This window comes from Euprymna scolopes, chromosome 39 (genome assembly GCF_053919585.1).
Source record: "Euprymna scolopes isolate OS-2025 chromosome 39, ASM5391958v1, whole genome shotgun sequence".
In the NCBI taxonomy this organism is placed as follows: domain Eukaryota; kingdom Metazoa; phylum Mollusca; class Cephalopoda; order Sepiida; family Sepiolidae; genus Euprymna; species Euprymna scolopes.
The window spans coordinates 15,964,656-15,988,564 of NC_136520.1; positions in this window are offsets into that span (position 1 = coordinate 15,964,656).

Here is a 23,909-nt window from a genome sequence, read left to right on the forward strand (position 1 = left end):
AGAGATGCGCGCCCTCTCTCCCTGGCTATTATCAATTGACCTGGGATAATTTCATCAGAATCTGACTGTCAAACACTTTGCTCATAAATTTGCATCAAACTTAATCCTATGCGATCAAGCCCAACAACCTCCTGAGTTTTCTTCCATGACCGAAAATAATCTGAGCGATATCCACGTTATTTCTCCGTAGTTTTCTCATACTCATCAAGAAAATTTATGCTAAAAATGTAACCGGTTCTTAAAATATTCGACTCTTCGTACTAAAAATGCTGCAAAAGGAACTCGCAGACATTCTTTCGAAGCTGTTCAATCGATGCCTAAATGAGAACAGCTTCTCAGCACACTGGAAAACCTTATTAATCTGCCCCATATTTGAAAATGCTGGACATCGGTCTTCTATTTCTCAATACAGATTAATTAGGCCTCTGTGTGTCATGAGTAAGTTTCTTGAATCTGTGTTATATAAAGAGAAATTGTCAACCACCTCTTCAAAACCATCTGTGCAAGATCAATTTACTTAATGACAAGCAATATGGTTTCTGTCCTGCAAGATCTATAGCTGATGTACAAACTGAAGTTTAATATAAGATCAGTTAAGCTATCGACGGAGGTTTGTAGGGAACGATGTCAACAGTTTTCTAGAGACTTTTACGTTCGCTGCAACATTGAAATAAGTTAAGTATAATACCGAGGCACAATATGTACAAAGAATAAATTTATTTAAGGAACAAGATAAAACAATAAGAGAATGTGTGTGTTTTTTGTAGAAGCGTGTGAGGATGTACATGCATAAGCATACTTTTAAATAGTATTATTTCTTGTGTATGTATATATGTATAGTAAAATTTTCGATTAGTTCATTGTATATACTGTTCACACAAGTTCCTTAATGCATACATGCCGTCTTACCTTAAAGCGAAAGTTACGCCTGTTGAGGCGCATGAAATGTACGGCTGTTTATATTTTATATTCGAGTGGAGTGTAAAGAGAAAGAGAAAAAGAGGATAAAACGAAACAGCAAGTAGAGACGCCACCTGTCGGATAGATCTAAAGCTAAGATAAGGGCAAATAACCGGTGCGTATTGAGTAAAGTTCGTGTACGTGCGTGCGCGAGATACCTATTCGTATATCAGTCTGGGGAGCGTCTGTCTATAAGTTTCCTTTATAGGACAATAGATCTTGGCATAGCAAAAGCATTTGATAGGGTTTATTATAAAAGTCTGCTTCACAAGAATTTCACCTATGGAAATGATTTTTCAACAATCGAATAAGTCTCAGAAGCTCAAAAGTATCAACCCTGGCGTGCCTCAAGGACCAATCCTGGGACGATCCTCTTCCTTACCTTCATAAATGTATGTTTCATAAATATTTATGTTCATTTATAGACAGCAACAGCTAGGAGATGACGGTGGCTAAGTTGTTTACGATATGAAGAGACAAACTGAGTATCTCGAGTTTGAACTCAGTTTCTTTCACAAAAACACTTTCAAATAGAGCTATTGCCACATCCTGTCGTAATAAGGAATTATAACATGTGAGATATCGGAGAAACTAATGCATATAAACCACCAAATTTCTATGAAATGAATGATGATAATCAAAAAATGTAAAAGGGAGAACCGACGTTGCTCGGGATTAGAATGAGAAATACTACTAAGTACTTTTTTCACTATAATCATGATATAATATTACTTTAATTTTGTTTGTTCTGCCTCTCTCCTTACGTTTTGTCCTCTAATGTTGATGGAAGTAAGTCGCACGTGAGAAAAATATCTGAATAAATGCATTGTTCATATCGTTTTAATTTTATTGAAATCGTAATTTCATTTTTAAAAGAATTTTGTCGTAATGGGAACACATACATACAAGGTGAACAGACAAAACTGTCGCTCTAGGGAAAACGACAACATTCCGTTCCCGTTTGATAAAAACCTCTTGTTTTTAGTTGCAGATCATCTACTAGTTGGTCCGTTGTGTACAAATCCTCAAAGCGATAGGAGCTTCTATCATCTCTGCAAGTGACACAATGTTCAACGAGCGAGATCAGAGATGTGCCGTTCTACAACTCATGATCTCTACCGACCAAAGTAATGACAATTGGACCCTTGTCAGCACCAGAAGATGCAAATCAAGACAGGTCAAGGCTTGAGAGCACAGTCCAACGCATCGAACGACATACGGTTGTGGTCTTTAGTGTAGTTTAAAGTGAGAACCACATCATGCCACCAAACATCTTCGAAGTCGGGTTGAAAGTCAACACCAAAATGTACCTGAATGTACTGTGGAGTGTGGTGATCCCCTGGTGTAATCAGGTGGCCGCATGCAGACCCTGGATGTGGCAACAAGACTCGGTGCCAGTCCACAAGTCAAAAGAGACCCATGCTTGGCTCCGGAGTGAGTGCTACGACTTTGTACCCTTGTCTCACTGACTCCCTCAATCTCTCGATCATCACCCGCTAAATTACTTCGTTTCACTAACATGGCCTCCGCTAACACCAACGCCAGCCAGATCGCCGCCATCCACGAAGTATTCGTTAAACTCCAGCTAGCGCTTGGTGAAAAGGCATGCTCCCATTTCTGAACCCGTATCAAGGCAGTGCTTGACGTTGAAGACTGCTACATTAAGTAGGTGTCAGCTCTAGTACAAAATCAAGTTACCGGGATTGTTTTTTTTTAAATCAAAATTTTAAAATAAAGATATGGTGCTGTTTTCTTAGAGCGACAATTGTATCATTCAACCCTGCACTTAGCACGTGAAAGGTATCATAGAAATTCTTGACTACTTATGTGATCTTGTAAACAAATTTTCATACGATTCATATTTCATCAAACTCTGATATATTTATTTATAAAGACAGTTTAACCCGTGTAGTTCTCTGGGGTAAGAAGGTTTTTTAAAGATCCAGGACCATTTCCGTTGTCTTTCACGGAATATATTCGACAAATGGTTAAGATTTCATTAATAAAATATGTATTGGAAGTTTTATGGAGATGATGCTTTCATATCATCCTCATCTTAAGGAATCTAGAACACAATTAGCTTCACCAGATTTCATTTTTACATAAGAATACACTTGTAGATTCTCTAACATTGTATCTGTGTTGGTGTCTGTATGTTGCTTGTGTGTTCCCTATAAAAAATAGTTTTTGTAGAGAACACAAACAACGCACAGACACCAACATATATATATGTATATATATATATATATATATATATATATATATATATATATATAAAGTAAGTTATGAAAATATATATGGCAATTAAGCAGAATATTCCGCGTCTCATTATACCTGACAAATTCTTACGGAAATGCTACGCGGAATATTCTGTGTAGCTTAATTTCCATATATATTTTCATAACTTACTACCTAGTATGTATTGAGCATGGTTGAAGTAAATACTGAAAAATTTACGCACACAATTATATTTTCGTATATTGATTGATGTGATTAAATGAAGTAACCACGCACACACATACACACACAGACACACACAGACACACACAGATATATATATATATATATATATATATATATATATATGTGTGTGTTTGTTATTTTCTTGTCACCGTGAACATTGGATGACAGCACAAAATGCGGAAGACAAAACTAAATGGCGAATGGTGAGAAAGGAGTGGAAAAGGTCGGTTTGCGTAAATTATTAAAGTAAATATAAAATAAGAGAAAAAAGAGAGATATAAAAGTAGGAAAAAGAAAGGGGGGATAAAGGAAGATAGGAAAATAAAAGAAAGGGGGAAGGGATAGTGAACCGAATCAGAGAGAATACTTAATGAATGAAGGTAGTGTGTAGAGAAAGAAAGAAACATAACAACCAATAAATACAAACGATTACCAAACATAGTTTCTCGAACGGAAAGAAAACCAAGAAAGATGGACGTTAGCTTTATGACGTCATTTCTTTTTAAGTAATTCTTTTTTTAAGTAATTCTTTTATAATATTTAAATGTCTCTGCATATTTGTGTGTCTCCAGCTAACAGTAAAATACTACAAAACAAAAAGCTACGAAATTAAGTTATGCTTATCTGACCTTGCTCTAGTTTAATAATATATTCACATCATCATGTGCTGTCCTTCGTGTCCAAAGACGACTTCCTGTCAACCATCATTCTCCACTTGTCACGGTCGTGACTGAGAGTCTGCCAGCTTCCAGTAGGGATCAGCCTGTCCTTTAAATTTCATTTGACGGTGTCACGAAACCTGAGCTTAGGTCTGTCTATGCTTCGTACCCCATCATCCAGTTGTGAAAACAGTATCCGTTTTGGTAGTCGGGAGTTCTCCATTCTGTTTACGTGTCCGGCCCATCTCAGGTTTTTCCGGATGGGCAGGTCATACATGGTTGGGAGGTTGGCTTGTGATAGGATCTCCCAGTTGCTGACAAAGTCATACCACTTGACATTTAAAATCTGTCGGAGGTGTCTCATAATATAGGTGTTGAACTTGCAGGCTACCAGTTTGTACACTGATCAAGATTCTGCAACGTATAAGAGTGACGAGAGGACGTTGGCTCGGTACACCAAGCATTTAGTTCTGAAAGTCAGGTCTTTATTTTGCAAGACCTTCTGTTTGAGTTTTCCATAGGATATGGAGGTGTTAGCCATTCTTGTAGAAATCTCCTTGTCCATGTTATTGTTGTTCATGATCGTGGTCCCTAGGTATTTGAATTTGCTGGCATTGTAAAGCGCCTAGTCTTGAATCTTAATTGGCTGGCTTGTTGTTGGTGATCCAGGGGATTGTTGGTACATCATTTCGGTTTTCTTGATGTTAATCTTCAATCCGAAGACCTTGGCTGATCCTGCAAAGCGAGTTATTATGTTCTGAGCATCCTCGTGACTATGCGCTACAAATGCGGTGTCATCAGCAAACATGAGCTCCCGTACGAGTATCTTTGTTGTTCTATTTGCGGATTTGTATGCATTGACATTGAAAAGGTCTGCTCCCGGCCTAGATCATATTAAAACACCCTCATCACAATTTCTAAAGGCATGCCGAAGCACAACTGACAGGTAGAGTGAGAAGAAGGTGGGAGCGAGGACGCAGCCCTGTCTGACACCATTCTGGGTGTCGAACGGATTGGAGAGCTCTCCATTCAGCTTAACTGTGGCTTTCATGCCTGAATAAAGGGCTCTGACAAGGCTGGTGAAGTATGCAGGAAAGCCAAGATTTAGCAAGACTTTCCAAAGAGTGCTTTGATCCACCGTGTCGAAAGCCTTCGTAAAATCCACAAAGATCATGTACAGCTCCATATTTTGCTTCACACACTTTTCCTGAATCTGTTTGAGTGAGAAAATCATATCCGCTGTGCCTCTGCTTGCACGGAATCCACATTGTGCCTCAGGTAGCAAGGTCTCGGTGCGCTGTAAGCCTGTTCAGAAGAACACGAGTGAACACTTTCCCAGGGACTGAGAGCAGTGATATACCCCTATAGTTACCGCATAGCCTGCTATCTCCCTTTTTGAACCTGGTCACTAGCTGTGCGTCTTTCCAATCTTGAGGGACAGTCGCAGTGATCCAGGCACTCTGTATGGTTGTGCAGAGAGTGCTAAGTAGTTTTTGTCCTCCTGGCTTGATGATCTCAGCGTATATGCCATCAGACTCAGCTGATTTGCCATCATGTAACATCAGCACTGCTTTACAGATTTCGTCTGAGTCAGGGCATCTGTCCATCCAGTGCTGTGTCGGGAATTGCTCCAGGTTGATTATTGCTCGTTCGTCAATGTTTGGCGTCTCGTTTAGCAATATTTTGAAATGCTCAGTACATCGTTTTAAAAGTTCGTATTTGTCAGTGAGGAGAGTAGAATTGTAGCTTGCATGTAGTTGATTGGGATGGCTCACATTTGGGCCCCAGACTGCTCTCATACTTCCATAGAAACCCTTTATGTCATTGGTGTCAGCCAGAATCTGTAGTTTAGCAGCCTTAGTCATCCACCAACTGTTCTTAAGTTCCCTACATCTGCTCTGAAGCTTGCTGTTTGCCTTAGCGCACTTTGCTTTGATGGATCTAGTGTTCCTGAACAACATTGAACTTCTTGCAGCGTTTCTCTGGTTGATGAGTTGCTTGATTTCTTCGAAGTTCTCATCGACCCAGTCCTCATGGCGTTTCCCGACCAGCCCGAGGTACTCTTTGGATGTTTCATAAACAGTTTCTGTGAAAGACAGCCAATTTAGTTTACATCTCCAGTTGGTTCAGCAAGTCTCTCATTGAGAGCATTCACCAGCTCTTCTCTTACATTTTGACGTTTCAAGCCGTTGACATCCAGCTTCATGGGGGGGGTATTTATCTTTATTTTGCGTCTCAGTTTGAATCTCGCTTGTGTCCAGATCATAATATGGTCAGTTTTGCAGTTTTCTCCCCTCATTACTCTCGTGTCCAGGATATCTGGGAGGTCACGGTGACTAGTGATGAGGTACCAATGTTTACTGCTAGGATGACGGTGACGAGTGATGAGGTACCAGTGTTTACTTCTAGGATGCATCCAGGAGTTCCTGTGAACAGGCTTGTGTTTAAAGAAGGTGTTGGTGATGCAAAGCTGATGCTCAGTGCAAAGTGAAAGGGAGAGCTCTCCATTTGAGTTGACTTTCCCGCAGCCATACTTCCCTAGTGCTCTGGGCCAAGTGATATAATCCTGTCCTCCCATGAGTATAATCTTATCCGGTTTTGGTACGGATGCAAGTGTACTGCGTAACTGATGGTAGAATATATCAATAGTTTCCTGAGAGTTTGTCATAGTCGGAGCATATATAGCTTTCAGGGTACACCAACGGTCTTCTGATAAAGGTAGCGTGAGTGTCATCAGCCTGTCATTTATCGTATGGGGCACTTCTATCAGTTTCGTCACTAGCTCATTTTTGATGGCTAGTCCGACACCGGACTCACTTCTATCACTTGAGGGCCTGCCACTCCAGTAAATGGTGTAGCCGGACTCTCTAATGGAACCGCTCTCTTTGAACCTGAGTTCACTCAGTGCAGCAATATCGATGTCATATTTTTCTAATTCGCACGATATACTCGCACGTCTTCTTTCTGGTCATGCCGAAAACGTATGTTCCACGATGCAAACTTGAAGTTGGGTGTATTGTGGCCTTATTATCCTGGGCTACGCCCTGCCAGTATGAGTTCTTTTTCTGTTTTCGTTACATGGTTCGTAAGGAATTTGCTGACAAGATAGTTTAAGGATGAAGTGGGTTTTGTCAGTTGCCATTTCACCCCTCTCCTCCAATGCCAGACTGGCAAGGATTGCCCAAGACGAGTCGGCAGCTCATTTGTCGCAGTGACTAGCCAGAATGAGTGTTATAAACTTTCTCAAACTGCCTTAACAGAGCGTCACAGTTTCTGGTTTTTCTGTATAGGCTGAGCTTCCCATAGATCCCTGCACTGTTAGTCCGAAGTTCAGTTTCCAGTGGCGTCCGCCTGGAGGTCAGCACAGAGTCTTGACGTACAGCTACACTTCCGTACATCTGTCAAGCCCTTGGGTGATCGGTTCCGCAGTGGTGGTGGATGACAGACGAAGAGATGCACTGGATCGCGTTATGGAACCGATCGCGCGCACACACACACACGCATATGTATATGCGTATACCCGCAAGCACATATATTCATAAACACACAGAAAAGCAAATCCGCATCCATGCACCAACCAGCATACGCTTATGTACAAATATATACATAAACACATATACACATCTTAAAAGCCTCCATGAACCCGCATAGACGCACAGATGCACCTGTATATTTACAAACACCCACCCAACAACATATACATCCACAGATCCAGGGAAACTTTCTATTATAAACATTTAGTTATAAACAATCACACCACCCATGCGACCGGTGCTTATAGGCACACACACACACACATATACACGCACGCCAACACACACGCACATATATATATGCATGATGCTAGTTGGCCGTTGATCCCCCCCAAAAAAAAGGAGGGTTCGTACGCCCTTTGAAAGGTCTTATTTTTAATCCTTCTGGGAGACTAGCCACCCTCCTCACAAGACAGGCTGGTGGGGGAACCGATTTAGTCACCGGTAACCCGACCATGCGACAGGTTGTACTAGGTTACATTGTACCAGTAGCATATGACATGATCTGACTATAAATATATTCACATGGTGTCCCAATAAAACCTATACGCTCTGTAAATGACCATAAAACCAACATTTATCATAGGAAAGAAAAGTTTCATACATCAAAGTAGCGGAACAAATATAGAAACCAGCTAATTATCGAACGTGTTCAAATTATTGGTCAGTGTGGTCTATGAACAGCTGACAACGCTCACTGATTGAATCGAAAACTTTCCTCATCAGTTCAATTAGTATGTTGACACATCTTCTTTCAATGGTGTATTTCAACTCATTCATTGTAGCTCATTTTGTGGTGGACCCTGTGTTTAAATACCCCCACCCACACACTCACACCCTGAAAAGAGGAAAATCTATTGGGGGGTGAAATCTGGTCAGCGTGGACAGTACTCGATACTTCCTCCTCGTTCTTACCATCTGTTTCACGGGTGACTTTCAAGATATGCTCTTACGTCATGATGATAGTGGGGAAATGCTCCATCCTGCTGGAAGTGCCATTATTTATTCCTACGCATCTCTTGGGAACGTGATATAGCGTATTCATATAGCAAGTTAACATAATTTTAAGAGTGTATACATTTTATTGGGACACACTGTATATTATGTTGATGCAAAAATTATGTCGTTTTTAGACTTTCAACTTCGAGTCAAAATACATGATTTTTGCGCCAACTTAATATTTTTTATTAATGCTTATTCCTTGGGGGTCAACTGAGTCAGGTTTTGTCAGGGGTGATCGGTTTTTCAGCTATTTGTAATGTTATTTCTTTAGAAGTTATTTTTCACAGCCATCTTTAATTTAGAAGTAAACGCTCAATAAAAATAAGTTTGTAAAATTCATTATTTAGCGAATTCATTATTTTTATCGAATTGCGTTTCAAATATGCTGAAAAGATTATCTTCTTAGGTCACTTGAAAGATTCGTTAATTTGAGTCACGTGATATTTTAAACATTTAATTCGGATAACTTTTCTTTAGATGATAACTTTGAGTTGTCTCGTAAACTTCTTAATTTTTCATCTTCGTGGATACAGTTTTTTATATGTTATGAAAATAGTTTTCACGGTTAATCCTTTTCATGGTCACTCGATATAACGATGTTGAGGAAATATTTAAGTGTATTTATATTTAAATATACTTTCGAAATACAATGATATGGGAATTATGTTTACGTTGGATTATTTTACTCTTTCTCATGTAAACTCAATATTATGATGTCACAAAAAAAATGTAAATAACATTTTAAAACATACTGTAATATATATATGAAACATTAATCTTTTGTATGTGAATTTATCGACCGACATAGTTAATTACGGGCTGCAGACATCTTCTGTAGAGTTGATGGCAAGTTAAATTTATTTTCCTAGACAAGATGTGAGCATTGTTTAAAATTATATTTTGAAATCCCAAAGCTATTCTTTTGTGGAGAAAATTAATGACAAAATGTTATTATTTCAAAGTCACTGTACCAAAAATCTATTTAAAATATCAAAGAAAAAACTACACGATCTATTGAAAATATCAGAGAAGAATACACGATATTTTCTATGAAGTCAAAACAACTAATTATTTCAAAATCTTATTGAATGTTATATTTGTTTATCAGAAGACTAAATAAATAAAGAAAACAGAAGTCTTTGTGTATTAATTCAATATCTGCTGCTCAGAGATTTTCAATTTTATTTTCAAAAGAAAAGGAAATATTAATTTAAATATTAATATTATTAAGTTAAAAGGTAACAAATATTCCTTTTTCAGGTACTCATGCAGAGAGTGATCCAGCTTTCCCCGGAGCATGCCGAACGTTGCCGAGCGTCGCCGAGGAAATTAAGCCGAGAATCGCCGATGAAAGCATGACCAGAAAAGAAAAATCTACCTTTAATTTAAAGTTTTAAGTAAATAAAGATAAAGATATTTTATTCAAGAAAAGGTTCAAAGGTAAGTCCAATAAATACATTCCAGGAATTTTTATTTTTAAAGTTTTAAAGAAAAATTGAAAAGAAAAATTTTTCTTGTTTTTTGGGGGATGTTTTTTTTTTCAAGGAAACCCCTGAAAACAAGAAAAATTGAAACAAAACTAGGTGGGGTAGTTTTTTTCTTTTGTTTTGTTTTTCATATTAAAACAAATGTTATTGTTTCTTCAGGCCGCTGATTTAGTAATGGTGTACGTAGATCGTATTCCGCATTCGCGCTGGAGGTCTTTCTGAGTTGTTAGCTCGAACGCCCACGAGAAGATTATTTTAATTATAATGCCAATTGTACCAGTTCGGATGGATGTAAAGGTTCGGTTTTTGGTAGCCTGATACCTCCAAGAATATCCATCGCTTACCTTTCCTATTATAATAAGATTGCACCTGTGTCCACATGATGCACAAGTTTTCGTCCGTGCCAGTAATTTTTTTCTTGACAAAAGTCGAGGATTCTGGCTGGTGTTTTCAGCTGCTTTTTTAAGGCTGTTTTTTCTGCCGTGAAAGCACGAAATGGTGTGTTTTTCTAACTAATTCGTAGTAGGCATAACGTGTATTTTCTTACTAATTCGTAGTAGGTATAACGTGTATTTTTTCGAACAAATGCTATTGTTGTCCTCATATAAATTGTCCCGTTGTTACAAAATCAGTGCAATTACTTAACATGCGTTTAATGATGAGTGCAGTTGTTATATATTGTATACAGATGGATTGATTTTTTTCCTCAAGAGATATATTTGGCTTAAATTGGCCATTTGGTTCTTGCTATTGTGACTTCCTTTTTTCTGTTTAGTTTGATATTTTGTTCCTGATTTTGCCGTTTTCTTACAGAGAACAACAACATTGTCTAGCATCTTATGCCTACGAAGTCTCATCCACACAATGTATTGTCTCTTGCCACCACGATGTTGCAGGAAAAGGATATCTGTTCAAAGTTTCTGACACAGTTTTTCTACGCTTGTTTTGACAGATGTGTTTTCGCTAACCGAAGTACATCTCAACATTGCAGAATATATAGAGAAGTGGATTAATTATGAGACTGATATGTCAAAGATGTACCACATGTCACTGTAACAACAGACAATAGCAGCGGCTTACGATTTTGAATATGCGTTTGGTTTCTAAGCTCAGTACTGATTGGTGCAAGCACTAAACTTCGCTTCTGGCTTGCCCACACAGAGGATATCTCTCAGACATATATATATATATATATATATATATATATATATATATATAAACTTGAGTTCTTTCAGCTATAATCGAAACCGAACGCAAACATTATGAAGAATGCTTTATAAAATTACTTATAAAAAATAGATTACGAGAGTGCCATCAGTTATAATCGAAACTAAAACTTATGAAGAATTCTTGTAAAATTATTTAAAAAAAAAAATAAATGACTGAAGTGCCATCAGCAATAATCAAAACCGAAACTAAATCTTATGCAGAATTCTTGGTAAAATTATTTATAAAATATAAATGACTTGAGTGCTATCAGTTATAATCGAAACTGAAGCCAAAACTTATGAAGGATTTTTAGTAAAATTATTTATTATAGGAAATAGAAGTGTATAACAATTAAACGACAGTACTCGGATGTAAGCGTGGCGCACAAAATAAATAACACACACACTATCGTATTATATATATATATATATATATATATATATATATATATATATATAATGAATGCCGATGCTCAAAATATATAAACATTTTGACCCCTCCCTTTACTTCAAAATTCACCAAAAATCAGGAAATTTACCAATCTTAATGAATTTTTCAGTATTTATCAAATAATGATCGCGAAATATTTATATTTAAATTTGCGTGGAAATGTATTACTTGGTTTAAAAAATACCTTTACTACAGTTATGGTTTTCAGTAGTAAATAAAAAACGCAATAATTTTTTTTTTATCAATAAACCATCGTAATTTGTAACTATAAAACAATGTTTACAGGAACATTACGAAAAAAACTACTAAATTCCGTATTAATGAATTCGGTATATTGAAGAAAAATGAATTTTTTTTTTCAATTTTCACCCCAAACAAGGCACAGTGCCACTTTGAAGCAGGGGGCTACTATTAGGGAATTAATTAGCGGGGTCATTATGAATGGAGAAGAGTAGAAAGATGTTTGTTAACATTACACTTGAACTTCTGCATATCATTGCAGTTGGGAAAGCAGAATCCCGGAAGGGAGTTCCAAAGACCCGCAGTTCTGGGGAAGAAACTATTGGAGTAAAAGGCTTTCTTGCACCTAGGGATCTCTACTGTAAAGGGATGAGACTTAGTAGCTTTTCGGGTTTGTCGGGGTAGTTACGTCGGGGAGGTACAAGTGTTTACAGTTCGTCAAAGCATTCACCATTAAAGTATTTGTAGAACAGGCAGAGGGATGCAACATCTCGTCGATGGGACAGAGGTTGAAGCCTAGATGACAGTTCAGGACCTATCAGGTTGGCGACTCTTTTTTGAACCCTGTCCAGGAGCGAGAGACAAGCAGCAGATGCACCAGCCCAGATGTGACAACAGTACTCCATACATGGGCGAATGGTTGCCTTATAGAGGTATAGGATACTGGCAGGCGTAAGTAGTTTTCTAGCACGGTAGAGGGAGCCAACCTTCCTTGCAGCAGCCTTGGCAATGCTCTCAATGTATCTATTCCAGTTCATATTCCCTGTAAACGTTAGGCCGAGGAGTTTAAAAGAAGTACTTTCAGGCAATGTGTTCTTGGCCATTGCTATTGGTGGTAGAGAAGGTTTCTTGTAGTTATTGAAGGAAAGAATCTTAGTCTTAGCAGCATTGAATGTGACCAACCATTTTTGTCCCCATTCCACTACGGATTGGAGGTCATCCTCTAGTGTTTCTGCCATTTTCTTGGATATGTGTTCATTTGTTTTCCCCTCATATCTGTTATAGAGAGTGGTGTCATCGGCAAATATACCCATCTCCGAACCACTATTATCAGGGAGGTCGTTTATGAATATCATGAATAATAGAGGTCCAAGGATAGACCCCTGAGGTACTCCCGCATTTATGTCATATTGTTTGGATGTATGTCCGTCGAGGACAACTTTGATTTTTCTATTACTTAAGAAGGATTTAATTACATTATGAATTCTTCCAGTGATTCCATATGATCTAATTTTCCTCAGAAGACCATCATACCATACCCTGTCAAAAGCCTTAGATATATCAAGGGCCACCGCTCTACCCTCCCCTGTTTTATCCAATGAACGGTATATACGTTCAGAAACTACAGTTAAGATATCTGCTGTTGAACGGGCTTGCCTGAATCCATATTGTTTGTCAGTCAGGAGGTTAGCAGCTGTTAGGTGCTGGACTAGGGCTTGATTAACTAAGGACTCAAATATTTTGGCGAAAAGCGGGAGGAGGCTAATGGGGCGATAATTTAGTGGGTCAGTTCTTTCACCAGAATTCTTGAAGACTGGTACCACAGAGGCGGAATTTCTCGAACTACCGATATTACGATTGAATTAAGCATTGTTTATTTAATATTTTCACACACAAAAAATTATAATAGCAAAAATATTTCTACTTTTTTTTTTAAATTACAGAATTCGCATAATTTTTATATGCAAGATTTTAATAATTTCCTAGCTCGCAAAAATGTGAGACTTTCGGCGTAACATAATTTTTATATAATCTCAAATAATCATTTTAAAAAAAAATTTTAAACAGGAACATGAAAAAATTAAATTAAAAAATTATAAAAAATTGATACAAACGTTCAGATTAGGAATGTATGGATGCACGTCTGGGGAAAAAAATCTGACCCCTACATTCTTTTACTATCATGACTTCATTTTTAAACAGCGTTTCAAGTGGCTGAAATTTTGGGTCTCCTTATAATCGTGTTTACAAAATTTTAGTTTGTTGCGTTTTTTATTACATTTTCATCCCAAACAAGGCAAATTGCCACTTTGATATAAGGGGCTACTATCAGGGACATAAGCTACAAGAGTACTATGTGGGGAGTTGGGCAGCAAGATAACAGTTCATGTTACATTGAAATTTTGCATGTCGGTACAGTTGGGAAAGCAAGCACCCGGAAGAGAATTCCAAAGTCTAGCGGTTCTAGGGAAGAAACTATTGGAGTAGAAGGCTCTCTTACATCTAGGGATCTCAACTGTGAAGGGGTGGGATTTTTCTGCTTGTCGGATTTGTCGGGGGTATTTACGTCGAGGGGGTACAAACGCTTGTAGTTCGTCGGAGCATTAACCGTTAAAGTACTTGTAGAATAGGGCGCGGGGGTGCTACATTTCGTCAATGGGACAGAGGCTGAAGCTTAGATCACAGTTCAGGACCTATCAGGTTGGCGACTCTCTTTTGGACCTTGTCTAGGAGTAAGAGACTAGTAGCAGATGCACCAGCCCAAATATGACAACAATACTCCATACATGGGTGCATGGAAGCCTTATAGAGGTCCAGGATATTTTTGGGCGTAAGTAGCTTTCTAACACGGTAGAAAGAACCTAATACCAGCGGTACTGGCAATGCTCTCAACGTAATTGTTGCAACTCATGTTTCTTGTGCACGTTAGGCCAAGTAGTTTAAAAGATGTGCTTTCAGATAAAGTCTTTGACCATTGCTATTGGTGGTAGCGAAGGTGTCTTGTATTTATTGAACGAAACAAGTTTAGTCTTGGCAGCATTGAATGTGACCATCCATTTTTGTCCCTATTCTACAACAGATCGGAGGTCATCCTCTAGTGTTTTTGCCATGTCTTTAGATATGTGTTCATTTGTTTTCCTGTCGTGTCTGTTATAGAGCGTGGTGTCATCAGCATATATACCCATCTAGCAGACAATTTTGTCAGGGAGGTCATTTATGAATATTAGGAATAATAGAGGTCCAAAGAAAAACCCCTGAGGCACTCCCGCATTTATATCATATTGTTTAGATGTACAACCATCGAGGGCAACCTGGATTTTTCTCTTATCTAAGAAGGATTTAATTGTGTTAAGTATTCTTCCAGTGATACCGTATTATCTAATTTTCCTGAGAAGACCTTCATGCCATACCCTGTCAAAAGCCTTAGATATATCTAGACCTGCTATCTACCATCCCCTGATTTGTCAAGTTAATGGTATATACGTTCAGAGATTACAGTTAGGATGGCTGCCCTGGACGAGCTTGCCTAAATCGGTTGTTGGTTGGTCAGAAGTGTAGCATCTGTAAGGTGATGAACTAGAGCTTGGTTAATTCTGGACTCAAATATTTTGGCGAAAAGTGGAAGGAGGCTAATGGGGCGGTAATTTACTGGGTCAGTTCTTTCGCCAGAATTCTTGAAAACTGGTACCACAGAATCAGTTTTCCAGCAGGCAAGAAAGCAAGATTCATTTAGGCATTTGTTGTAAAGTTTTGAGAGAACCGGAGCTACTTCGACAGAGCACTTTTTTAATAGCACAACCGGGATGAGATCAGGTCCACATGCTTTTGAAGTGTCAAGATTTTTTATGATAGTATGAACCTGAGAAGGGGTGATTTTCAGATCGTCTAGTGTGGTGTCTGTCCACAAAGGGATGTCAAGGCGGGTTGGTTAGCAGGGTCCAGTGTTGAGTTGGAGGCAAACCTAATGGCAAGCATGTTAGCCTTCTCGGTTGTTGAGCAAATAACCTCATGATTCTTGGATAGGGGGGTTGTTTATTGCCCATTATTTACTACACTGTTGTAGATTTTTGTCAGAGGTCACGGCTTCCTAATTCCTGTGCTTCAATGCGTTTTTTTTGGTGGTTTCAGTAAATTCACTCATAGCTGTAACTATTTCTTTCTTACAGCTATTTCTGGCTTCTATATACTTCTCTCTGTTTGAACTGGATTTATGTCGGTTAAATCTGCAGTATGCATACTGCCTTTTCGCGATGGCAGCTGCATTGGGGAGAGTTGGGCTTGCTATAAAACTTCCGCGTGGGAACATGTGCGTCAATTGCTGTTTTAAATCATTAAGTGGTCTCATTTGCGCACTATTCAGCAGGAAGTGAGAGGATAGTTTGCCATGGGACGTCTCTGATGAGATCTCTGATGGTTTCCCAGTCCGCCTTTTTATAATAGCTCGTTGTTTTGAGCAATTGCTCTTCCGTTTTGGCTCTAGAGTTTAGTGCGATTTCAACTATTATCACTACATGATCAGCATTCCTAAGTGGACACAATCATCGGGAACTGTGGTCAGAAACAGATTTAAAAGTGATGCATGTTGTTCTTGCTGGTCAGGGAAACTGGTTGGAAACGTAAATATCTGTGATAGGGAATGAGATATAGAGAAGCCATGTATTGTGCTACCAGCTGCGTCTGTGTAAGTAGAAAATCCAAGCCAGTTGTTGAGATGGACATTGATGTCACTAAATACATGCACTTGTGTGCTAGTGTCGAGGGAAAGGGTTGTGTCTATGCTGTCAGAGACTTTGTTTTTTAGGGTATAGTTCTGGGTCGAGTGAGAGCGGTAGATAAAATAGAAATAACTAATGTTATGTTGCATGTTAAGTCTAAAGCACATAAAGGCTTAACAGTCCGATTCTAGATTTCTTTCTCTAGTCAAGGGGATGGTGTTTCGAATATAGACTCCAAGCCCGTGCATATATCTGTCAGAGTCCGTACGCCAGAGTGGGAGATATCCGAGCATGTTAAAGTAGTTAGAGGGGATGGAGGAATGTACGTTAGTCTCACTTAGTGCTAAGATATCCGGAGCGTTTTCTAGGAGAAATGCTTCAACATCATTTAAATTAGTTCTAAGCCCACGGATGTTCGTAAATGCAAGCCTCAAGGGAGGAGGCAATTTGGTTTTGTTTGAGTTTTGTCCTAGGTTTAGCGTAATTTTTTTTTATTGTACTGTCATTTTTTTTTTAATTTCAGTTTAGGTAAGGGGTGCTGAACAAGTGGTTATGCAGAATACTAGACATGCAATACAAGTAGACCATCAGCTGATCCTCCATCTACTTGGATTGTAGCCTCAGGAAAGCCCACCGGAGATGAGTGCAGGGCCCCTTTTCATGCACGACATGGCACTACAAACATCCCGACATTATCCAATTGTTGATGGAGCACCCGCTCTAAACACTACCAAAGAGTTAGGGTTATTGTACTACCAGTTGGAAACAGCAGCAAAGAACTGTCAATCTGGTACCCTCAACCCATCAGACGATGGTCAACCCAATCTACTTGTACTGGCATTATGGCATTCAAGCACCTCCATGTGCCAAGTTTAGAGGGATGGGAGGAGTAGGGAGAGGGGAAACGGCGTTCATTGCCCTAGTCAGGAAACAAGATCGACCACTTAGTGTTTCTGTCGAACCCCTGTGATTCAGCCTCTACGCCTTGCTAATAGGCAAAGAAGGAGTATGGAGGTCTGGCGATAGACAGTGCATATCTACTCCTTAAGCAGTTTAGGTTTGCAGACCGGTAATTTGTTTGAGTCACCAGCTCTAGGAAGGTTTTCATTCAATACTGGAGAGCTTATGTTGAGCTTCAGAGTTTTCCTTCTCCCAGACGGATGACCTGGGAAGATCTACGGGTCCATCAGCACCGAAAGGGTTTGCCCCGCGCCTGGGTCCTTATTCAAGTATTTCTGCGACCCGCGTGAGTAGTTATTGTTACTGGGTTAGTACGTAAATGTTATATATCTACTGAAAAATTACACTCCTGAAAGTGATTAAGGGGCATTGCTATTACATTGTTACGGGAGGAGGAGGTGGGTAAAAGTTCATGCAGTGGAAGTAGCTATATTTGCAACAGGTTTGTTGGGTAGAGTTAATATATGTTTTTATATTTTTCCTTTAAATTTAGAATTTTTGTTTCTTATTTTTATGTATGCTTAAGAATAGAATAACGCGTTACAGAATGGCTTGATATCAAGAATTAACTTAAAATGTGTTGCCCAGACTCTGGATTTTCTGGAGGGCAGGAGGGTTAAGATGTATCTTCAATGTAGATACCAGTAACGTCATTTTATATGGAGTACAATATAATACAGGTATAACTGGAAGTAAAATTATGAGTTATGTCGTGTTCAGTATGCATAATAAAGTGAATAGATATATGAGTAGATTTCCAGCAGATGTGACTATATGGAGGTTGTAGGTGTTAAGTATGTTTTCACTTCTAATGGAGATATCTTCAGCTTTTTGTGTTTTGTTGTTTTTTTTTTTGCGAACGGTAAATTACTTGCTTTTTTAGGGATAATTAAGTTATTTTTGTCTTTTTATTCAATTCCATATCTTAGGACTCTACGTTACTTTGAAATAGGCTCAGAAAACTAATATTTATCTTTTAATGGATGGTTACAATGAATTTATTTAGCTGAATTTGTAAGCTTGTCGTGAAAACTTTTTTCATAACGTTTTTTTTTTCCATGTGTACAACTTTTTTATTTCCTTAAGGAAATTAACTTTAGTCTCTAATCTTTCAAATACAATCAAAAAGTAGTCGGAAACGTCGAAAAAAAAAATTATGATAAATCGGCTTTCAAAACTACGTATTTTTGTTCATTTTTATCGATACCTAGATAATAGGAAGAGGAAGAAACGAGGTTCACGATGGAATCCCTCTCCAATAAAAAGCAGCATAAAACTTACTGAACAACAAACCCGATGATGATGATGATGATGATGATGATGATGATGATGATGATGATGATGATGATGATGATGATGATGATGATGATGAAATAAATGATAAGAGTTCGAACGATATTAGAACTGAATTTGATAACAAAGATAATGGCGATGCGACAAGTGTGCTTGGTGACAGAAATTTTGACGACGATACTGAAGAGTGAAATAACCAAAAGAATAATTGTTGCGAACATAAAGTGAATAGCGAAAATAACGATGATTGTCAGAAATAATTAAGTGACAGTAACGACGTTAAGGAGGACAACGAGTTATTCCTCTTCTTAAGGAGACGATTTGAGAAGATAATGTTAAGCGAGTAACGGAAGAACACAAAATATAGCGTACGTAAAAAGAGCCTGAGACCGTCACGTACGGGATTGCCGAGCATAGTAAGGGTTGAGTTAGACGCTTACTCATCCTAGTCGTCCACAACTTCCCAATCGTACTAAAAACAAATATCTGTAATCACCATTATGTCACAATAGAGATTGGAAGAAAAATAAGTCTTTTTTTTTAGTTGCACTGGTTAAATAATAGCTGACAGGAGGGTAGTGCATGCAACCCATCTTAATTTTCGCGAATTAATTAATCATAAAATTGGCGTTAAGTATAACACCATTCTTTCTGGCGAGGAGGTTTTATGCAACTACAAAATTGGATTACATAATGTTTAGTTTTAACATTTTAATTTAAAAAATTTATTTTGAAAGCTGAGCCGAGATCGTCAATATTCAGTTTTATACATTTTCTTTATTGCTATCATCGAAGATTTGTGCACGAAAGGAGAGAGAGTGAGAGAGAAAGAGAGAGAGAGAGAGAAAGAGAGAGAGAAATATATGTGTTTATGTATTTTTATTTATTTATTTATTTTTTGCTAAACGTCTATGGGAAAACAGAAATAAAAACAAAACGAACTGGCGAGATTATGCAGATGGAAAGACAAGGCGAGTAATCGTTTCAAAAGAGAGAAAACGGTTTTCAGCCCGCGAGTGAAAACAAAATGTAAAAAGAGAGAAAGATACATTATGCAGCACGCACGTGAAAGAAAATTTATTGGTCACGAAGAAGAAAACGAGTAAGAAAGAGAAGAAAACAAAATGTGTGGACTGCTAGAAAAAAAACATCATTGGACGTCGGGTGGCAAACATTTGCCTTCCATTCGAAAGCAGACAATAAATATCACAAACAAAACGAGCGAAGGGTTAAATCCCATATACACACGTCTATTTATCTATTTATCTATCTATTTCTCTTTCTCTCTCTTTCTCTTACTCTCTCTGTCTGTCTGTCTGTCTCTCTCTTTCTCTCTCTGTCTCTCTCTCTCTCTCTCTATCTCTCTCTCTCTCTCTATATATATATATATATATATATAAAGAACAGACTTGTGAGTTCATCCATTTTTCCTCTCTCCCTCTCTTGCTGACAAGTAACTTTTCATGAACTTTTTACGTCGATATGGTGATTTTTGCTTTTTGACTTTGATGCGCTCAATAACTTGATTAATTTCTCTTTTTTTGTGTTAGTTTTACTTTTATTTACATCTATAATTAATGTTTACTTAATAACATTTTTATTCTTTAATGGTGTTGTTTCTGTTATTTTCGCATGCGTTCGTCGTTCGTCATTTCTTTTTTCTTTACCTGTGCTTTAAGAATGAGATTATTCCATCCGTATATTTCAATGTCATTTTCTCATGAATCTTGGGAAACTTATATATTTTTTAATCAATTTGTTACATCATCGTTTTGTCATTGTCCCTAACGGAATCAATAGGAATCATTACACCAGTTATAAATGTACAATTTATAAAATCGGTACTCATCGCTAAGTGGACATTTTCTATTTAACCCATACCACCAAGCGGTATTTGGGTAAATTTTTAGACTTCGAATTGGACACCGGCCATTAAATTGAAAGAGGATGAAGACGATGTTTTTCTTATCTTACCAGTATTAATTTGTCTCGGTCATTTTTTTGCTTCGTTGTCCGTATTGACCTACCTTATCATGAGGGCCGGAAGCGAAACGAGGTCGAGATTAATTGTGGTAGGCCATGTACGCCAAAATGACCAGAAAAACTCAAAGCACATCACGGACGCTTACTTGCGATTCGAACTGATTGCTTTTACGTAATATTATTGATTATAGAATCTTTTATCTTATAATTGCAAAAATAAAACGGTTGTTGTAGGGTAGAAAACCAGACGTGACCTTTATCGATCTTTTCCTAGTCTATTCTCTGAATAATCAAAGCAACACATTATTTTATGGACCAACATATTAGGTTGTTTGCAATTGCAAAGTTTTCTTTATGTAGAAAAAAGAGAGAAATACGAAAATTCCTCCTTTCTTTGCAATATGTATCAAATGTCTATAGTCATGAATTGTATTTTCTGAAACCTTTAACATCTGTGCAAGTACTCTAATAGTGATAGTTAAATTTCATTCAATTTCAGTCTTAAAAACATCAATATAAAATTTTGAGGAGGTTTCACTGCCAGTGTCATCTTCTAGACTGATTTTTCTCGTTTCAAATTATGCAAACCATTTCCAAACATTTGATACTCTTATAGCATCGTCACCATACTCTTCACGACTCTACGAAAGTTTTAGCAACAGTTACTTCTATTTTGAAAGAAAAAAAAACATAATTACCCGAACCTGAAAATTGTTACAATCTATTTTCTTGTAGTGACAGGCATCTGCGAGCAAATAAATTCGAGAAATTCACACCAAAACTAATTGACCGATCATTATCAATTTTGGAGTATAGGTGCTAGGCACAGAGGGAAACGTCTAAATATGATCCATAATTACTTCCCCTTAGTATCATGAGAAAGAGGTGGAAGATTTTATTAAAAATTTAGCATAATATTTACCATATTATCCAGTTACTTCATTTACAAATAAAACAGTTTTCTGTACTTTTATGGCCGCGGGCAACTCCAGGAAGCCTTGCTAGTTATATATGAATTTTACCCAGTATTTTCCTTGAGTAGCGTTGTAATGATATGACAATCGGCGACGCTCGGCGAAAGCCGGCAGTTGACGTTATGTTCCGAGCAAAGCCGAGCTGCCAGTTAGTTATGCATGGTTCAAATTCTGCGCAAGTACCGATTATTTTTACAGAAAGTAAATCTAACCTTATGAATGATGGGGAGTTATATACTTGAAAAGCAGGTAACAAAAAAAATTGAACACATTAAATATGTGGTGTTTAGTAGGTCCCTATTTTACGTATTAAAATATGAAATTGTCGCGGTGTCTGTCCACTGTTCCGATTTTTACAAATATTATAAAATTCAAACACGCTTCCTTCAAAAGCGTTGACATTGAGGCAAGCTCATAAAACCAAGGACAACTTTGTATAGATATGTATTGGTCACTACTGCTAAAATCCCCTAGCGGAAAAATACAAACTTTTAAGCGGTCACTATTGTATTTTCTATATCTTAATACTAAACGAAAGTTGTTGGCCTTTTTAATTAAAGCTACACAACACTCCTATCTACTGATATTTTTTTACTCCAGTTTTTTTTTTACCGCAAAAGAATTAATTCCACTCATTTGTTTATTACTAAACACTACCAACGTAATGTGTTCATTAAATAATAATTTAAACAAGTTTTTGTTGAGAAATATCAAAAAAGAGGCACAAAAAGAAGCGTGTTTAGCCCTAAAAGTCCCCGGGGACGCGAACCAGAATTTTGCCAGGGTCACCTATACTGGATTTATATTAAGAACAATGGACTGCACATTTTGGCCAAGTTTTAAAAAAAAAAATCTAATGGATGGATCAAAAGTTATGGGACAAAATGTGTCATTTTTTTACCATTTGGGGGCATTTCTGACCTCTTTTGAGCCTCTGGGAGTGCAACGGGAATTTTTTAAAAATCTTTTTTACCGTGAACATCTATTTAATGAAATAGAATTTGCGGAAAATTTTCAGGAAAAACTAATGGGTGGTTATCTGGCAATAGTCTGAACTAACGGACGCACAGACGCCACTGGAAACATAGATCCCTCTCCGATAAATCGGGGGACCAACAATTTTTCATAAATTCAGGGGACTCCAAGAGGCCTCTACTTTCAATTGTGTGGCAAATCGTCTTGCCCAGAATCAGAATACACCAATACCAATAACAGTAACAAAAATTAAAATACTCTTTTATGGCACATCTAACTTACTTAATGCGATCAAACTTTAACAACTTGCTGCTTCATGTTTCCTTCAGCTAACACTAGCTGCCTTTTGCAGTTCATGTTCTTGCCCCGATTACATCGATTCCGGCTCCAGTTCTTTCCCCCAACTCTAACTTTTATCAGCTGGTTTCTTTTCCAGTTCATTTTAGAGGTCTCTGCTTCTAATCATTCTAACTACTCCTGCTCTAGTTCATTCCAGCGGATCATGTTACAACTTTTATTTTGCTCCATCACATTCCAGTGTTGCCTGCTATAGCGTTTTCAGCGGTTCCCGTTCATCATTGTCCAGCAGATCTTGCCCCTGCTGTATACATCAGCTTCTGGTCCTTTTAGCGTTTTGTGCTTCTTTTTGTAACTCTTGATACAGCTTTTTGTTCCATCAGTTCTTTCTCTCTTTCGCCGCTCCTTGCGGTAACGCTTGCTTCCAGCGCTTCATGCTCCTGCTTCTTTTTACAGCTCCATCTCCTTCAAGCATCTCCTGATATAGCTCATTCTAACGTTCTTGACCATTCCAGCAGCTTCTGTTGAAAACCATTTCTTGTTGCTCTTGTTCTGGTTAAAGCTCTTTTTTCGGGGTTTGGGTTCCTACTCCAGCTCTTGTCAGCAGTAACTCCTCAACGGTTTCTGCTTAAGCTCTTGCCAGCGACTCCTGCACTAACTCTTCCCTGACCAGCTATTTCCAGTAGCCTTTTTACACAGCTTTTCTAACTCAAATCTGCAGCACATGTTCAAGCTTATATCTACAACCGCTGCTCAAGCTAGATAAACGACTGGGCTCACTGTAAGCATCACATTACACATCAAGACATGCACTTTAATCTCCGTGTGACATGATATTATGCTACCTAGGATAATTTTTTTGCGTGCTTTTCGATCCAGTTTTGCTGCCCAGGTTCCAGAAACGATGTCCCTGCTGTCTAGCGTATTGTGTCTCCTTTCATGTATATCCTCTCATTATTACTCTTCGGGTATAACATTTCTTATCCCA